The following is an 18081-nucleotide window of genomic DNA, read 5'->3' as shown; positions in this document are numbered from 1 at the left end:
GGCTGTGATCTTTTAAAAAAGAATATTGTTTACAACCTGAGCTTGTTTTTCAGAAGCCATGATGAATCTAGTACAACTGTGCAAGAACAAGGAACACAGGAGTTGAGGCTTAATCTGTCCCCCAGCCAGCATCACTGTGCCGAAGCGAGCAGCTCCTCCATGCTCGAGCTTAAGATGCCTGGAGACTCCAGGGAGTTCTAGCACGTCTGAAGTTCAATGAAAAAGGTCAGGCCAGACTTCAATGGCCAGGCAAATCCAGGGGGATTCAAGGAGTGTAAGCAGCAGCCACCTGGGTTTACCCCATCACTGAGAAAATGAGAAACACTGTCTTGAAAAAACACCTACATCCCATTTAGGTAGTAACATGTTTCTGCAGTGATTGCCATTTGCAGTTCAGATTCCTGATTTGTCCTTATTTTAAATACAACACTCGTTACCAAGGAATGGGAAAGATATTACGGAGTTGATTTCTCATGCATAATTTTCACCTGCTTTTCCTGTGACTAAATTACAGCAATTTCCACTACTTTCAGCAAGTTTTGCCCATTTTTGACATTGCAGAATCTTGCTCCTTGATTTCATGCAAGTCTCTAATGCATGCAAGCAACAAGTAATGTTCTAACATCACCCTGCAAAAGCAAACACTACTATCGTCTTTCAGATTTGAAAGAAATGTGTAGTTTTTTTAACCTGATGAATCGGATGTTAACCTCACAATAGATTTTCTTCTAGCAAAAAACATTGTAGGTGTTCAATAAGAGGGGGTGACTAAGTAGTAACCACAATTTCCAAAGTTTTTATACATACTGCAAATGACTGTTTAATGACGCAGAAAGAGGAATCTGGGTCTGGAGCACTACATATTCCTCTTCTATGTCATCAGCAAACAAAACAGCCAAAACAAGTCTCCAACATCTCCATGCCTGAATAAACACTGGATTGCTGGAGGAGGGCACTGACTTTCACCTGGAGTAGTCTAGAACAGCAATTGGGTAACGTGCAGCTGGTAAACAACTCTGTAGAGCTTTAGTTCTTCCAGCTCACCAATCCTGAAACCCAGAAGTGCTACAAATCAGAAACACTTCCTGCAAGCTGCAAAAGCCAGCCTCTTCTGCCATGAGAACACAGTGATTCCTGATGCTGTGTTTCCTACCTCCTCTTTTCAGTGTGTAAGTGGGATTAATGGTAGAGTCCAAGGAGAAGTCCAGATGAGGATATAACTTGCCTTTCCATTTCATTTCCTCTGCTAAGTCTGTGATTTAAATCTTACCACTGCCTAGGAGCTCCTAGGACTAACCAGATGCAAACGTGGATCCCCGGGAAATGAGCAGAGGATGAGGAACCAACCTGGTTGAATCACCATCCTGTAGGTGTTTAAAACATGAGTAGATGAGGTGCTTAGGAATATGGTTTAGCCTAACTTGGTAGAGTTAGGTTAACAGTAGTTAGGCTGATGACCTTAAAGATCTTTTCTGACCAGAATAATTCTGTGATTCCGTGAATATTTCTGTTCCTCTTGGAAGGGAACAGAACCTGTAAAATGGGATCACATCACAAGGCCAGAGGACTAAATGACCTTCAGAGTTCCCTTCCAATTCAAACCATTCTATGATTCTAAAGCAAACACAGTCACTCTGCACCACACTTCCATGATCTGAAGCACACAACATTCATTATTCCAGCAGAGTAACTTACTGGACTGGTCTGTGTTTTGACTACTAAAAAAAGACAAATAGAGATACCCTGCAGGTCCACACCCCAATGTCAAAGGGGAAATCACCTACAGAAAACCCAGCAGTCAGCACCTCTTCTGTAGTGTGCTGGAGCCTAGCTAGCTCCTCGATGGCCACTCAGCACCTTACCTTTTGCCTGCCAACAACACAAGCTTTGGTTGGATCTGGTCACATCCAGCATTAGGAATAATCTCTTTTTCCATGAGGTTACTTTGCATTACATAGTAAACAAATAGCAGTGTGGCTTCAACAAGGCTGGCTTGTTCAAGGGCTGAGCTCTCTTAACTCTGAAACCTACTCTGTTCTGATTTAGCAAAACCCAATGTTTTAAGATTCAGGACGTGCTGAGCATGTCTGTGTTTCCAGGGTCCAGGACAGGCATGTGAAGGAAGCAACTGCAGTTGAAGTGGAATAATTTTTTTGTTTGCTCCTGAGTAGCCAAATGGGAAATAAGCCTATGTATTTCAAAGGATTTGCTTATATTTTTTGTGTGCATGTGCCTGGAGTGGTGGAAAGGCCCATTTTTAAATACCAAGATCCTTAAATCTCTATGACAAACTCACAGAAAGGTTTTTCCTAAATTGAAAGAATCCAGCAGAAAACCCACCCAAAAAGCTACAGCATGGCTGTTAAAGCCCCATGACAACAAATCTGCCACTTTGTTTTTAGGATCTACTTTTTTCAGCAATTCTACATTAATTTAGTACAAACCCTGGGTAATGACACAGAGGACAGCTTGTTTAGTATATAGAAACCCTTAAGTGTTTCTTAGCACCTCAAGCAGTTTCTCCTAAGCCTTCTGGATCAATAGAGCTCCACCAAACTTCCAACATTTCTCACAAACCATCAAACATCCCAATCAAACTTCAAATAGAAAGTGTCATCACATAAGAAACAGTTCCAGTCACCAACTGCTTGATCTCACAGATCACCTTAGGGTCTGAAGCACTGATCTAACCTAACTAACATGGGCTGCTTTTCCACTGACTTCCAAACTGATCAAAGTTTTGACAGTAAGACAATTTGGGCTGTACATGCTGGTCTCTGAATGTGCATAGAGGTATGTAACAAGAGCCACACGAAGCACTACCAAGATATTATCTCTATCAGATCAGCATGCTACTCTTGTATACAAGTCTGCACTGCTCACTCAGACAGACTTCGACTTCAAGCAAGGCACAGGGGGAAGGTGCAAGGGCAGTAATAAGAGCCAATATACTTGGATTAGGACATGCTGCTGTAAAAAGGCAGCAAAAAAGGAAAAGAGCAATTCCGTTCCAGTGTTTTAATCAGACAGCAATAAAATGTAGAAATTCCAAGTTCAAAGAAACAAAAATCATGTTCTTTTTACTTTATGTCTATGAGTTTCATTTGTTTGAGTCTTGCAGCTGATCCTCCCACTGTAGTTACACAGCCCTTATCTGTGTAAATAACAGTACCAGAATAGGGACTGTGACAGTTTTTAAAGACTATTCCTTTATCTAATTATATTTCACCCTTGGGAAGCACCTAAATACTTGTAAACAATATGGATCTGAAAAGTTTTTGGCTAATATCACACAGGAATAGAAGCGAGGAAGTATTCCAACCATAAACACAAAACCTTACATCTTCTGGCACTGGAAATAGCATTGACTTTTAACATGAGTGATCCCTGGAATTCAATGGACTGAAAAGAATAATACACTTTCAGTGATGTACGAAAGCAGAAGGATATTCATGCTTGAGAACTAAATATTTTTCTGACTTTACATTTAAAAAACTATTAAACTATCAGTAAGGAGCAGTCTTTAAGGATTTAAAAATGAGAGGTTGTAATGTGGATACATTGAAAATAGGAAAAATTGCCTCTTGATTCAGCAATCCCCTGGTCCCGGATCTTACTTTACTCCGTTAAAATGTATCAGACTTGAACCCACAAAAGCCTGGTTCCCCGGTTCTGCTTACACTGTTTAAAATGTATCAAACTCATTTCCACCATCGAAAACTCATCGACAGATCCCCACCTCCTTTGTCAGGATTATAAAGACAAAATGCTTATAAGCTGCCAGACTTATTAGCAATGCAAATTGGTAGGAAATACAAGAATTCCAGGAAATCTGAATACAAAGGAAAGACCCGCTTTTACCAGCTTGCAACCTCTGGCAAGAAGAAACTTTTTACTATGTGTATTTTACTATGTAAAAAGTCAGAAGACAGAGGGGGAAAATGAGAGAAGAAGCAAGGAGAGGAGAGAAGAAACGAGGAGAGAGGAAGAGGAGAAGCAGCAGAGAGCAGCGCGGACAGCAGCACCCCCACCGGTGGCCGATGGAGACTTTCTTGGGAGGGTGAATAAGACCTTTAATCGTTCTCTTTCTTTCTTAATAGCCCTTTCTCCGGGGTGATTAATTGCTTTAAAAAACCTGTTTTCCCTGTTTCCCTCCCACTATGAACTCCTTCCTAAGACTCCTTTCAAAAGCGGTGTCATTTTTTCCCTGAAATAAACCATAGTAATTCGTTCAAACCATAAACGTGGTTACTTTGCAGTCTGTAGTGTGTGCATGCACAGTGGCTAATATCGGACTGTGACAGGGGTACAATCAATTTTTAAAAACTCTTTCACCTTCTTTTTCAGGGAAAAGGGAAGTAGGACTCAGTATGCCAGTCCCACATGCTGTCAAGGCCTGTGCACTCCTCCCCAGCACACCCACACATGCAGGGATGAAGTGGAGTGGAACCAGACCTTTGCTGGCAGCTCGAGGGCACTGGAGCATCACTGAAGCATGCCTGGGTCTCTGCTGTGAGGGTGGACAGGAACAGCTTTTCAGGTACCTTCTCTATAGCCAAAGCATCTTCCCTTTGCAAATACCACCTGGAAGTGGATGCTGTTCAAGCAAGCAGTGACTTCCACTCCAGGCTCCACAGATTCTGTATGAAGTATCTTGAAAAACTAACATGCCTGGGAAACTTGTGGCAGTCAAACCAAGAAGCAAGCCATGCTACCTGCACAAAGGGTGCAATTAGAGACCATGGTGGTGTCACTCTCCCCAGGTACCATCTGAAGGACTGGCACCAACTCATCTTCTCGGTGCTGCCACTGGATGCAGTGGGGTGACCAGCAATGCTCTGGAAGAAGCTTGGTTTAGTGGCCTAGAAATACCATGGGCTTTTCAGTTTTAAAACACTGCCCGGTTTCTACCCAAGTTAATGGTACCCTGCCACTCCACTGCTCAGATGAGGGGGCTAATTCTGTCACCCACTGTCAGCAAACAGTCTACTGAGCTACAGGTATCATAGCACAAACAGCAACCACCTTACAAAGAATAAGGCAAAAAACCCACAGAGCACTGGAAAAAAAAAGTAGCTGCTGACAAAAAAAAAAAAAAAAAAAAAAAAAAAAAAAAAAAAAAAAAAAGGAGAGAAACCCATGATTTTCCCATTGTCGAGAAAGCACTATGGTGCCAACAAGAGTGCCAGGGTGTGTTCTGACCTTGATGTGTATTTTGATAAGATGTGAAAGATGAAATCTCAATGTAAACACATGCAAAAAGTCCAAGCTAAGTTCTCCTAAGCAACTTTGATTCAGCTGCCTCTCAGCCTTGGAGTGTTTAACTCTAGGTTGCCAAATGTTCAACTCCTATAAGCACGGAGTTAATGAACAAAAAATCAAAAAGAAAAAATAATTCCACTAAATCTCCCACGTGATTAGTTCCTATGTGAAAGCACTGTTTGAAAAGATGGAGGACTATTGACCAATACTAGAGTGGAAAAAACAGTGCCAGTAGCAGGCTGGCAGTTCTTCACAAACCAGCCATGCAATCAGTCTCATACTCCGGTGTTCTGCCTATGCAGATCTAAGGCATCAGCAGTCATGAGCCTGTGGCTCAATGGTTCCTGTACAAAGCCACACAGAAGCTGCCAAGATTTGAGGAAATTAAGAGACAAATTTTCATCATCTATGTTTTCAAGATTTCCTCTGAACTTGAAAGATTCAAATTTTCTAAAGATGCAGTAACTCATGTTTCTGAAGGATGGTCACACTCAGTGAATCCCCAAGATCTTTTAGTTCTTTTGCTTCTACTCTGTGCAAACTAACCTAGAAAACCCCACATTGCTGTCTCCTTCTTCACATCTCTTGCTCAGATTAAATAATTCCTGCTGATGGAGAATTCCTGCCAAGATCTGCAAGTGCATAAATGTGCTAAAAATACTCTGCATTGATTATAATTATCTTCCCATCCCTCAGGCCTCATCACAGCCCTGGACCAGGTACCAGCTCCCATGTGGACAAATTCTGGAAGCCCACCTGAAGCCAGGGGTTTCTGCTTGACACAATATAGCTTCTTAGCAAGCTTCTCAGAAGCAATGTTATTACACACAGCAGAGAGGAAGACATTAGTGTAACAGGAAGGCTGATACCAAATCATAACCAGGGGCTAATTTAAACTCAGCTATTGATCTGCCTTAAAACTGAACTGCATATATTACAAACACCAGCTGACCTGTCTTTGAAATTTTTGGTTTGATCAGTATGTTCTGGTCTGTTCTGTGATGACCATAATGTAGACCACTGCACAAAAAAACCAGACGTGGTGCTCCTTTTCATGTTATTAATACAAGGGCAGCCAGTCCTCTTCTAGAAAGATATGTTAATGGATATTTCCCTGCTGACAAGAAGTTTCACAAGCAACACACAGATCTGCTGACACAAAACTAGAAACAAGGCAAAGAATCTGGAATAGAAAATATGTCCCATCTGTGCCTCTTAACACACCTATACTATTTCACAGTAAAGCCCCTTTCTCCTTCTCAAACATCTACCCTTCTCACTAACAGTTAATGCAATTAGGATTATCTTGGATGCCCACAGTAGGGTACATTCATTGTGTATTTTTAAATAGCATTAAGTCTTGGCATTGGAAACTTGGGATAAAAGGTAAAGATTTGAATGGAGGTCTTTATTCAGAACACTTTATCACAGATAATCTCATTCTTTTCCAGTTCATGCTTGTACTCCTAGCATCTGAGAGGGCCGGGCTATAACCGATGTAATAAGAAACCAGAAGATGAAGAAAATACACTCTTGTTGAACTCTGACACCACTGGTTGTAAACTGTCTTACAATAATATGTGAGACAATCAAACCAGGCTTTCCACTTCTCACCCACCAAGATAGGGACAATGCAAAGACAACATTCAGGAAGGATATTTTTTTTCTGAGAATCCAAAACCTGGCTTAAAACCATGTCCTACATGCTTGGCAGACACCAGCCAAGGCAGAGAAGTACTGATGGACCAACATTCTGCTAATTACCACGTTCTGCAGCTAACTTGATGTCACTGCCACAGGCTAGGAAAGGCAGAGGGTGAACAGTCTCAGAAAAACTTCAGGAGGTACAAGTGTGCTGAGATGAGTGCCCTTGCTTATAATAACTGAAAGGCAGTACATAAAGTTTAGCTGGTTCAAGACTGTGTTTGGGTTGTCAGAAGAGAATAGTTATTTATCTCCTGTGCAAGGTATTCATAAGAAATTCTTACTCTCCCTGGTCCAGCACTCAGCAAGGTACAAACCAGTACAACTCTGCAGAAAGCTCTCCAGTCTATATTCCCCTGTCAGGAACCCTGATAGCTAGTTCTCTCCATAAGAAGACATGATTTTAAAGGTTTCAAAAAAACATTTTCTGTTTTGGAAGACATGAAGTGCAACGGTCTCCAGGAATGGGACATCACAGCGTAAAGCAGACATTTCCCATTGCTGGATAGCAAGGTAAAACATATTCTTACGTAGAGGGGGGTTTTGGGTCATCTCTAAGTGTAAACGTTGCGCATGATTACACAAGAAGCATGACGACCTCAGCACCACAAAAGAACTTAGAAGAGGTAATAGACAGGAGGTATTTTTAACCTGGTAGTAACACTACAAAGAAAAGGCATTACAACAAAACGTCAAAGGCCTCCCTCTTTTCCTTCCCTACCATTCTCCAGTCACTTACGTTAAACCCTGCACTGCCCCCTGCACAGACATATTTGCTCAGAAACACTGGGAATTACACCGAAGAATTAATTCTGAACATGCAGACTCTTTCATTTTGCCAGTGCTGAGAAGATGCCTCTCCTTCAGGCTATGATGACTCTCTGTTATGACTACCAGTAGACCTTATTCTGGAGATCCCTGCTTTCCTCAGACATTCATAGTGACATTCATGCCATGATAGGGCAGACCCAACAGTTTTCACAGCTGTGCCCTAAACTGTATGCCAACAAACAGACAATGCTTTTGAATGAAAAACAAAAACAAATCCAAACCATTTCAAGATTCAAGATTAGAGAGCAGCCATGGAAACATATGAGGAGGCATTGATTTCCAAGAAAGGCACATAAAAAAGTGGCTGTGAAGGATGGGACTATTTGGAGATCTGCCACCAGCTAAGGAACAGCAGGGAATCTCAGAGGAACAAAGTGATTTGCTTCGTCACATAACAAGGCTGTGACAAAGCTGGGACCTTTCATCTCTTTATTCCTGGAGGTCAGATTCCACTCCTCCATTCCACACACAATATCAGAGGCTGATTCTGCAGGAAAAGAAGATGTCCCTGGTGTGTTGTACTCAGAAAACTGGCAAACGACAGAGGCAGCTCAGCAAAAAAAAAGACTTGAAATCAACTTTTTGGACCCCTTGTCTTACTCCTACAGTAATTGAAAACTGTTCTAACATCATGATTAAAACACACGTGTATCAATAATTTCTCATGGAAAGTATCTGATTACCTTGCCAGATGCTGGTGCGCATGCCCAAATGTTTATTCTGGGCACTTTATCCTGACGGCTGATTTTGCACAGAATTGCTGTACTACAGGGCCAGAAGGCTTCAGACACTCTAGGGTGCCCCCATTGCTGAGTGCAGCAGCAAGGCAGGGGTCTCAACACTTCACATGCTTCCCCTGTTCGGTCACCCTTGGGTGACCAAAGATCCATGAAAGAACCATCTTTTTTGAAAAACAAGTCTGGTTTGGTTTTGTTTGTTTGTTGGTTTGTTTTGGTTTTTTCTTTTTCTTTTTTAATGTAACAAAACTCCTAAACCAGAATAATTGGTCACGGCCCATACAGGGATGGAACTCACAACCTTGGCTACAACCCACAACCTGGGAAATGGTAAGGAATAGATTCCTCCCTTTGCCTTCTGCCCCTCTCAGAATCCAAAACCCCTCCTCATTAGTTCCTCCTGTTCAAGTGGTGACAGGAGGCAAGGCAGAAACAACAACAGAACTGCCTACAACTCCAGATCTAGGGGTAGGAATTGTGGAATAGTTTTGAGTTGGAAGGCACCTTTAAAGCTCATCTAGTTGTACCTCCTGTAATTCTCAGGGACACCTTCAACTCTATGAGGTTACTCAGAGCTCTGTCTAACTTGAGCCTGCATGTCTCCCTGGAGTACCTAAAGCCTCTCTGGGAAAGCTGTTCTAGTGTTTCACTGCCCTCATTATAAAAAAATTTCTTCCTTGTATCCAGTCTGAAACTACCCTCTTTTAGTTTTAAAGCATGACCCCTTCTGTTGCAACAGGCCCCTCTAAAGTCTGTCCCCATCTTGTAAGCTTTTTATAAGAAGTATTGCAAGGCTCTCTTTTCCAGGCTGGACAAAGGGACTCACCATCCATGAGAGCCTATTGAGGAAAGAAGGCAAGTGTCCAGCTAAATTCTCCACTTATTCCACTGTGAGTTTTGTGAAAATTGTGATTTCAGCAAAAAAAAGTCAGTGGGTTGGATTTTTTCCAATGAAAAGTTTTTATCAGAACAATTTTCAGCCAGCTCTGAAAAAAGAGAACACAGTATCTTCTCTCTGCACCCTTCAGTCTGCTCAGGCATCATTTGGGCACCTCACACTAATTTTATGGAAACTGCTTTTTACAGAGACATCTCCTTTGGAGTCTGCCTCTTCTCCACTGACAACACAGGCTTTCCCACACATCACTTAACTAATTATGGCATACAGGGGTGACTGACATGGGCATCCCCAGCTGGTGTTAACCAGTGTTAATGTAGTCACACACACTAACAGAGCCATTGTACAGCAGCAGATGAGAATAAAGGGACATCAGGATGCCTGCTGCTCCTTCTTGGGATGCCTGCTGACACCGCAAGGTGCAGACAGACAGATGAGGGGGCTGCTCCTACTTTTGAGGAAAGACCTCGCATGCTAATCTGTAGTGCAACACAGAAGACTCCTACTCCTCATCTGCTTCAGGGCATTATTCAAATATAGTTGCCTTTATTTTTCTTGGTATATGTATTTAAACTGTCTAAACAAGAAGTTCCTTGCAAATAACTACCTCTAGAAGCTTCAGTTGTTCTGCCTAGAAAATGCACAGCCGTTTACAATAGCTGCAGCAAGAAAATGTTTTGTTTTTCTTTTATTTAAAAGCAATGGTGAATTTAAAGGAAAGAGTGTGCTCAAGGTTCGGGGATAATGTTATCAAGCAGCAGAATACATGGCGAGACAAAAAAACAGGCACAAGGTTTCTCCCTTGTAGGAAAGAAATTTGGATCCTAAAAAAGCTTCAGTAGTAATGTATAACTTTTTGGTGTTCCACACAGAAATCCAAACACAACACTCTTTTGGCTGAATGACTGTTCTCGGTCAGAAAGGCTGTTAATCCACACTAGCTTATCAGGAAAAAAAAAAAAGGCATCACAGTTTATGCAAAACCAGGACTAGCCACATAAATGTAAATACGAATTCTGGTCACCCCTTTTCCTGCAAGAGAAGCAGGAAGTCTCTCACTGACTTCAGCATGAGCAAGACTGTACTCACTAAGAGCTGTGCTCAAAACTGAACAAGATGGAAGAAAGAAGCAGCCTTAAAGCTCACAGTTTAAATGAATCTGCAGCTTAAATAGCTCAGAAGGCTTTAAAGTGACTTAATACTACCGTGGCATTACAATTTTTAATATTAACAGTAATGTGGAAGCAAGTCAAGCAGAGTTGCAGTAAAATGGTTCAATAAGTATTGATGAAATACCCAGTACAAGGTGGCTATATGCATGAATAGAGTAAAAATGCTGATACTTATTTTAAAGTGAGATTTATGCCCTCTAAAGTTTAGGAACCTCACAGTAATAAGTCACAATACTTGAGAAAACAGGGACAAAAACCAAACACAAAACATTTTTGAGGTAGTCAAATAAGTTAAATGAAGCTTCACACAACATTAAGCTGAAGACAGTCCCAGTGTGTTATATTTATTTCCACAAAAACAGCAGCAGCATTAAATGCAGACTGTGAAACACAGGAGGCTGGTCCTGCTCAGAGGTGAAGGGCCAGCCCCTGGCTGACTGTGTGTCAGGAGCTGGAGGGCACAGGCTTTGCCTAATGCTGCTGCTGCTGCCAGGGGCATTTCCCCAGGCTCAGGAGGTCCTGGTGACTTCTACAGCTGTGGTAACACAGACCTGGTGGGATATTCAACCCACCAGTGTCTAGCACTTTCCTCAGGATCCTAACAGAAGCAGTCTCCCTGAGATCACAGCTAACAGCTTACATCCTGGGGGCCAGCAGGGCCTATAAAGCTTGGTCATTTTAGTTTCCTACGAGAATACCAGTTGCCTTCAGTGGTCTTGTGCCACCTTTCCTTACTAAGGTCAATGGAATGGGCACAAGTGTAACTGACCAATTTCAACATGTGCTTCCCCTGCTCTCGCTTGTTACGTTCCTGATGCCAGGAAGATAAAACTTAAATCATGTTTAAGGGGCAGAAAAGTTCTAAAATAAACAAATAAATTGGAAGAAAATCAGATTTTTACTATAGTAATCTGTTACAGAGAAAATTTTAAGACAGGTTCCTTTGGTCCAGTGGCCCACTCCAAGGGGAGTCAGGGAGAAGAGAAGGGAAGCAAAAAGTGAAGCTCAACCTCTGCTGATCATACAGCCCTGCTGCAACCCACCATAGGCATGTGAAGGTGAAGAGGGGAGAGGGCAGTGGCTGCAGGAGATTTCAGCAAGCAGAACAGCTCAGTTCCTGGTGATGCTCAGGGTCCAGGAAGGTTTCTCTGCTTCCTCAGAGGATGGGACAGGTGGGCAGGCATCTCTTTCACTCTCCACACATGTAGCTGACTGACACAGCAGCTGAATGCAGCAAGAAAAGCAGATTAAGTGACCCAAGGAGTACAGTTAGAGTCACAGAGGTCAGCTCCACAACTGAGGTGAGATAACTATGGGCTAACCCACATTCCTCTCTCCACAGCCCTAACTGTTTATGCAGTTAAAGACTCCTCTAGGTTAGTCCCTGCAGAAATATTCATGTAACAGCAATACAGCAGACCCCTCTCCACCAGCCAGTGTTGTTTCACTCTGAGGCAGACTCTGTTGGCTCAAGCCCATATATAGCACTGATGCCTTGGAAAAAAGCTGAGACTCAATCGACAGAAGTTAAAGTTCCTGTAAACACTTGTGACTCAGGGAAGTGCAGGGGCAAGAGCTGTTTGACACAGTAGCAACAGCTTTATGGACTAGTTCATATTTATTCAAGAGAGGAGACAGTGAAAACTGAGATGAATGACGATTTGATTTAGAGTATTTAGGAGGTTTTACACTGCATTTAAGGATACAAAGCTAGCTCAAATCTGTCTCAGACTGAAATTTATCAAAATGTGTTTTATACAGCTAAAAACTAATACAAAAATCTGCTAAAAGAAATGTAGTGTAAACAGTTATTTCAGAGTGAGAAAATAAAACACTCATTGCGGTGTCTGCAACTGCTCTGAGACAGAATTTGAAAGGGAAAATGATTTATAGATTAACAAGAGAGCAAGTTCATTGATTTTTCTTTTTCTTTCCTGTCCAGAAACGAAACAAAAGCAGTGACAAACTGGACTAAAAACACCCTTTTACTTTCAGCAGTCTAAGACATGATTAGTGCCATGCGTGGGGTAAATAAACAGTATATAGGGTCTGATTCAGACCTTATACAAATCTTCTACTCATGAAGCTTAACTGACTTAATAGATACTGTGAGATAAACATCAGGCACAGAACTTTAAAACTTGCATTGCCAATTACAAAAAGACAGCAAATAGATGAAAAAATGTTAAATCCCTATCTTTAAGAAGAAACAAATTCACCATTTTTTGTTTAACTCCTAACTGCTCCACAGGGAGGCCAAAATATAGGGTTAACTCAGCTTCCATTCTTCCCTGACTACGTGTTAAAATGAAACTGAAAATGAAGCGGTCAGTTCTGAAGACACTTTAAAAGTAACCTCCAGATCTTATCAGATTTTTAAGAGAAGTGTATTTCAAAAATAAACGTCCCTCCCCAACAAGTGCCTTTCAAACATTTTTGAATCGAGCTGTAACACATCCAATTTGTGCACAGATGCTTCCAGCTGTTCCCATGCCTTGTTTCAGACCCTTTTGTAGCAGAGGAGCCGCTGGTGTGTTCCTGGTGTGATGCTGCCGTGTTTGTGCCACCACGCCGACCGAAGATGCTCTGCAATGCACAGCTAAGCTACGGCTGGGCAGGGGTGGTGTGGCAGGAGCCTGACAGAAACCACCCAAGACTCAGCAGTTCTCCTTCTTAAAAACACCGACAGCACTAAAATGTTAATGGAAACGCTGTCACCTTTGTAATGACACAGGGAGAGCCAGAGTTTACTTACACGTGTGGAAGCAGTGAAGGGAAGCAAATGCTTTGACAGCATGCAAAACAAGTTCACCAGCACAGCAAGACAAGTCCGGCATTTTTTCCATTTTTCAAGTGAAAAAACACTTTGCCTAAATAGCTCTTTATATGTTCTCGGTAGGACAGACTAAGAAAATGTCACTTACAAGCAGAAAGCAGCTGTGGCACTTGCATGTCTCCTGCATTTCAACAGGTTTGGGAGAAAGGAAATATAATTTATTATAGGCTGTTTAGCTCTGCAACAATTGCATTTCAAAACCCGAAGGAGAACAACGTAATTGAAAGTACATGCCTTCTTCCCTGCAGAAACCACAAATAGCCTCAGGCAAGAGCTAATACAGATGTTGTACAAGGCATTAAAAGAGAGCTGGATGCTGTAGCTAGCAATTATCCCGGTATTTAACCAAATCTATCGCTCATCAGTAAAGCGTTTAGTAGAGCAGTCGGAGCGAGACAGGCTGACAAGGAGCACAGCTACTTAACTGTCCCCTCCAGCGATTACACTTTCTCAGGCTGAGAGTCATGTCAAATTAAACAACTACACATTGACTTTTCACTTCTATAAACATTAAGGTATGATTGACAACTCCTGGGTGCTGTAAGACAGTCATTATAATCAGCCAACACACTGTGAGCTTATCTGTGATGTGTTTTTATTCCCCTCTTCTCAGTAACTTCCTCGTGGACTATTTTTACAGTGCTCTTAAGATATTTTTGCTCTGATCCTTGCAACATCATTGTAACAAAATGCCACCCCACCACCAGATAGATCTTTGTATGTGTGTGGGAAAGCAACAAAAATTAAGCAGCTTCATTTGGCATACAAGATTACTTTTTTTTCTTAGTCTTTCCAGAACTTATGTGTTTAACTTAAGTTTGGAGATGCATGGACAGCAACAATTGGATGCTGGCACTGCATTAAATACTGTTATTGTGGCACCCTTCTGCAGTACTTTTTCCCAGTTCCTGCCCCAACTCCTGGAATTCTCTTCCAGTCTATCTGTGGCAGACACTGCAATAGGAACGAGTCACCTGCAAGAACAGGAAATTCAGTAACACACTTTATCACTGTGTTCTGCGTATGTATTCTTGAAAGACCTTAAGCTTCCTAATGCCATTACAGCATCCCTGTGTCAAGGCACCACTTATACTCTGCATCTGAAGACTGCAGCTTAGTAAAGTAACTAGAAACAGAACAGGTACCTAAGGCAGTCAAGGTTGTGAGGAAGACACACAACATTCTGTCACCTGAAACCATTACACCATGACAGCTTTACTCTCCACCCCTCTAATTCAAGTCACAGAACTAACATAAAAGATAAATAAACTTCCCTCTCTGAAAATAACAGGAGAAAGTTTAAAAAAAATTTGTAAATAATTCTTAACACTTCTACTCTTTTATCCCCCATCAGCCCTAAGAAGCCTCACTGGATCCTTTAAAACCTCTGGTAAACAAGCAGGTGAGATAAAATACTTTATTATTAAGCTTATTATAAACACAAACAAGTCTTCAATGCTACTGGCATGCCTGGAAGCCTCTGTATTTACCTGGCTAGTGGATCTGAAGCTTTACTTTGATACTGCCTGCAGCAGATTGAAAGGTAAACTGTACAGAGTTTTTGTTTTTTTTTTAAAAACATAGTACATCAACTAAACAAAACCACTAACAATAAATGCGTTTGCCGAAACTGAAATGTGTTTGAGGAAACTGTTCTAAGATAGAAAAGTATAGCTTCATTGTGGTGTTATCACTCAGAGCAAAAACAACTGCGGGGCTGTAAAACGCTGAGGAGGACAAAGTATAGCTATCTCTTCTGTCTGGTAGTACCAGCTGCAGTCCCACTCCTTTTTCCACTTGCAATACCTGAGCCTCAGGTTATTACACATACAGTATCTACAATGAAATGTAACAGTACTTCAAACATCCAATCTCCACTTCTGGTTGAAAAGCCAGGCAATACTAAAACTGCAACTTCAGTCAAGAGTCTAGAACATGTCAGCTCCAGTTGAAAGCAGTCGCAGCACTAAAGACAGTGAAATATAACTTAATTTCCAGGTTGTGCAGTATAGTGCTGAAATAACAGTGTAGGAAGCACTTAGAACTTTGCTGGTTTACCTCCTATCTTTTCTTTCATTCTTTTAATCAGTTAACTGCCACCAAATACTTAATTTTCACTGAAGCAATTAAGTGTCCTTGTCTGTAGGCCAACAAACGCATCCTGCTTTCCACTTCCTGCAGTTATTGCTGTTTAACTCTAGGGATGCTTCTCAGACTGTAAGATCCCCAAGACAGCAGATTTATCTTCAAAGACTCAGCCTCAGTTTAGTCATACACAAAATGTCCTGATTACATTTTGTACTGACATCCTGCTTATGTCAATGGACAAATGCACCTACTATTTTGTCTTAGTCTCCATGACCTGATGTCCACACAGCAGCTGAAGGGACTAAAACAAGTGGGGAAAACATGCCACTAGCACACAGATTTACCAGTAACTTTTGTCGTTTCTGTATTTTAAGGTTGCTGGGTAAATTTGCCCCAAATCTTCTGCTCAAAGTGGCACCTCCCAAGCTCTGGGAGTCATCTGGCACCATCTCTACACCTCAGAAGCAAACTCCTCCATCCAAGGTGCTCCCACAGCACTCTGCTTGGCTGCCTGTGGGATATACCTGCATGTTCTCCAAAAGGCAGCACACTACCTGCATCTAATGCACTCACTTCACAGATTCCCTGGCTTTGCTACTGAGAAATTCAATGCTAGCATCTGCTATCAATCCTATCAAAAAAAGAATGAACCTAAATCAAAAATTCCTTAGGAAAATTCCCAACCTGTATTTCTAGCCTGGAATCATAAAACTCCAATAATCAAAGACCTGTAGTCTGAACAGTATTTTCTGAAAATAAAAGATTATTTGCTGAAAAGTTAATGCTAAAACAAAGCACTTCAACAGAATACTGAAGTACTATTAAAAAATAACATAAAAATAGGACAGAGTCCCATCAGAGAGATCTGTATCAGACCATATAGTGTTTGTATACAGAATGTGTGCATAGCATGTATGTATCCACATATCCATATATATATATATATATATCTCTATCGATACAGGCACCCACACACACAAGTACAGGTATGTGTAGATTATATATTTTATATATATAAAGCTAACTTTCAGTTCTCAGAAAACAAAAGCTATCCCCATATAACAGCCAAATTCCTACATAACTCAATTTCGACATCTCATCTGGTGTGAACTGCACTCATTCCTAGTGTAAACCCCAGCGCGCTCTGCAATGATATACTGTAATGTCACATCGCAATCTGGATTTACTATAAAGGGCTGCTGACGAGTTTCAGAGCAGTAAACATTGCTGCGAGGTGTATTTCACACTGAGCTGGTTTTTATGAAGAACACTTCACCGCCCAGCCACGGCACCCAGATGATGAATGGTGAAAGATGCATGACAAGCTTCATCATTGTTTGTAAATCTTAACTGTTCCTGCTCACTAACTCTGCAGGCAATTTTCAAAGACAGCGGCCAACAGAAGGACAGCACAGCTTTTCTGAAGGTTATTCAACTTGTACTTGGCCTAAGCTATGCCTGTGAGGAGCACTGGAAATAAACTCATCGGTTACACTGAAGCATAGAATTAAAAACATCTGACGTGCAGGCACACTAATGGTTGTTAAATTAAGAAAGCCCATTAAGTAGTCTTGGTATCCAATCTCCGCTCTGCTCTGCAGGGTTACATACATCATGTTCAGGCAACACATCCTGGTGTTATTTTCACATGCAATATAAATATGTATATTTATAAAACAGGCAGAATGAATGATGGGCTGTCTGCTCACACAACACAATTCCCCTGTATCCTATGCAGTTAAAGTACTTGACTATCCCCCAGCTTCTTTGCAAACTGTTTGTAGGAAAGCTGCTTCTCTTCTGTCAGAAGTTTATCCACGTGACAGGGTACAATGTATAGAGGAATGAGACTACTCACGGCACACAGGTATGACAGTGGGGAGTAATGTTGCCCTCCTTTGTTTCACCGGAGATCATTCTGGTGTGGGAGCAGCACTATGGACTGCCACGACCTCTTGCAAAGAGTCACAATTCAGCTCATTGCCTCCCTGCTAGAGATCAAGCCAGCCTAGGCTGCTCTACACTACACAGCTTCAGAAATACTGCCTTTTTCTTTCAGTTTCTCTTTTCTTTACTTTTAACATCAGTAGCACTTTTGACGGTGTTTCTTCCAATCTGCTAGTGGGAATGCTATTATAAGATGAGGAGCCTGCAGAAGCATTAGCTCTTCTTGGACACTCTCACCAGAGCTGCAAAGCTGGTGTGAACTGCAAGCCACTCCAGGCAGACTCTCATACACAAAATACGCAGAATATGGAGTGAGTTTTCTCTTCCCTTAACCAGTCAAGCAATGGGGATGAAGCTGCACATTAAAGCAAAGCAAAATACTACTGTCTGTTACAATTATAAATCGTGCCTGGATAAGCACACTGTTACAACCACTGACCCAGAGCTGTCCCACATGCTCTGCAGAGTGCCATGAAGGTTGTATCACTTGCCATAGCACCTGCTCTCTGCTGGATCCTCAGTGAGGACCAGCAGGAATGAAGGGAACACATCAAAACCCATCCTTTCAGACTGGAGTTGATGGGACACTGAGAACTTCTTTTCATA

The 18081-nt window shown here is 41.7% G+C and overlaps 1 protein-coding gene across 1 annotated transcript in view; it reads right to left on the bottom strand.

Annotated features, from left to right (window-relative positions):
- Window positions 1–18081, bottom strand: part of DMRT1 (doublesex and mab-3 related transcription factor 1) — a 58855-nt gene that overhangs the window by 1712 nt on the left and 39062 nt on the right. The gene's annotated exons all lie outside the window — the stretch shown is intronic.

This window comes from Heliangelus exortis, chromosome Z (genome assembly GCF_036169615.1).
Source record: "Heliangelus exortis chromosome Z, bHelExo1.hap1, whole genome shotgun sequence".
Lineage (NCBI taxonomy): Eukaryota > Metazoa > Chordata > Aves > Apodiformes > Trochilidae > Heliangelus > Heliangelus exortis.
The sequence above is the reverse complement of the archived record's forward strand: the minus strand, read 5'-3'. Positions and strand labels throughout refer to the sequence as shown.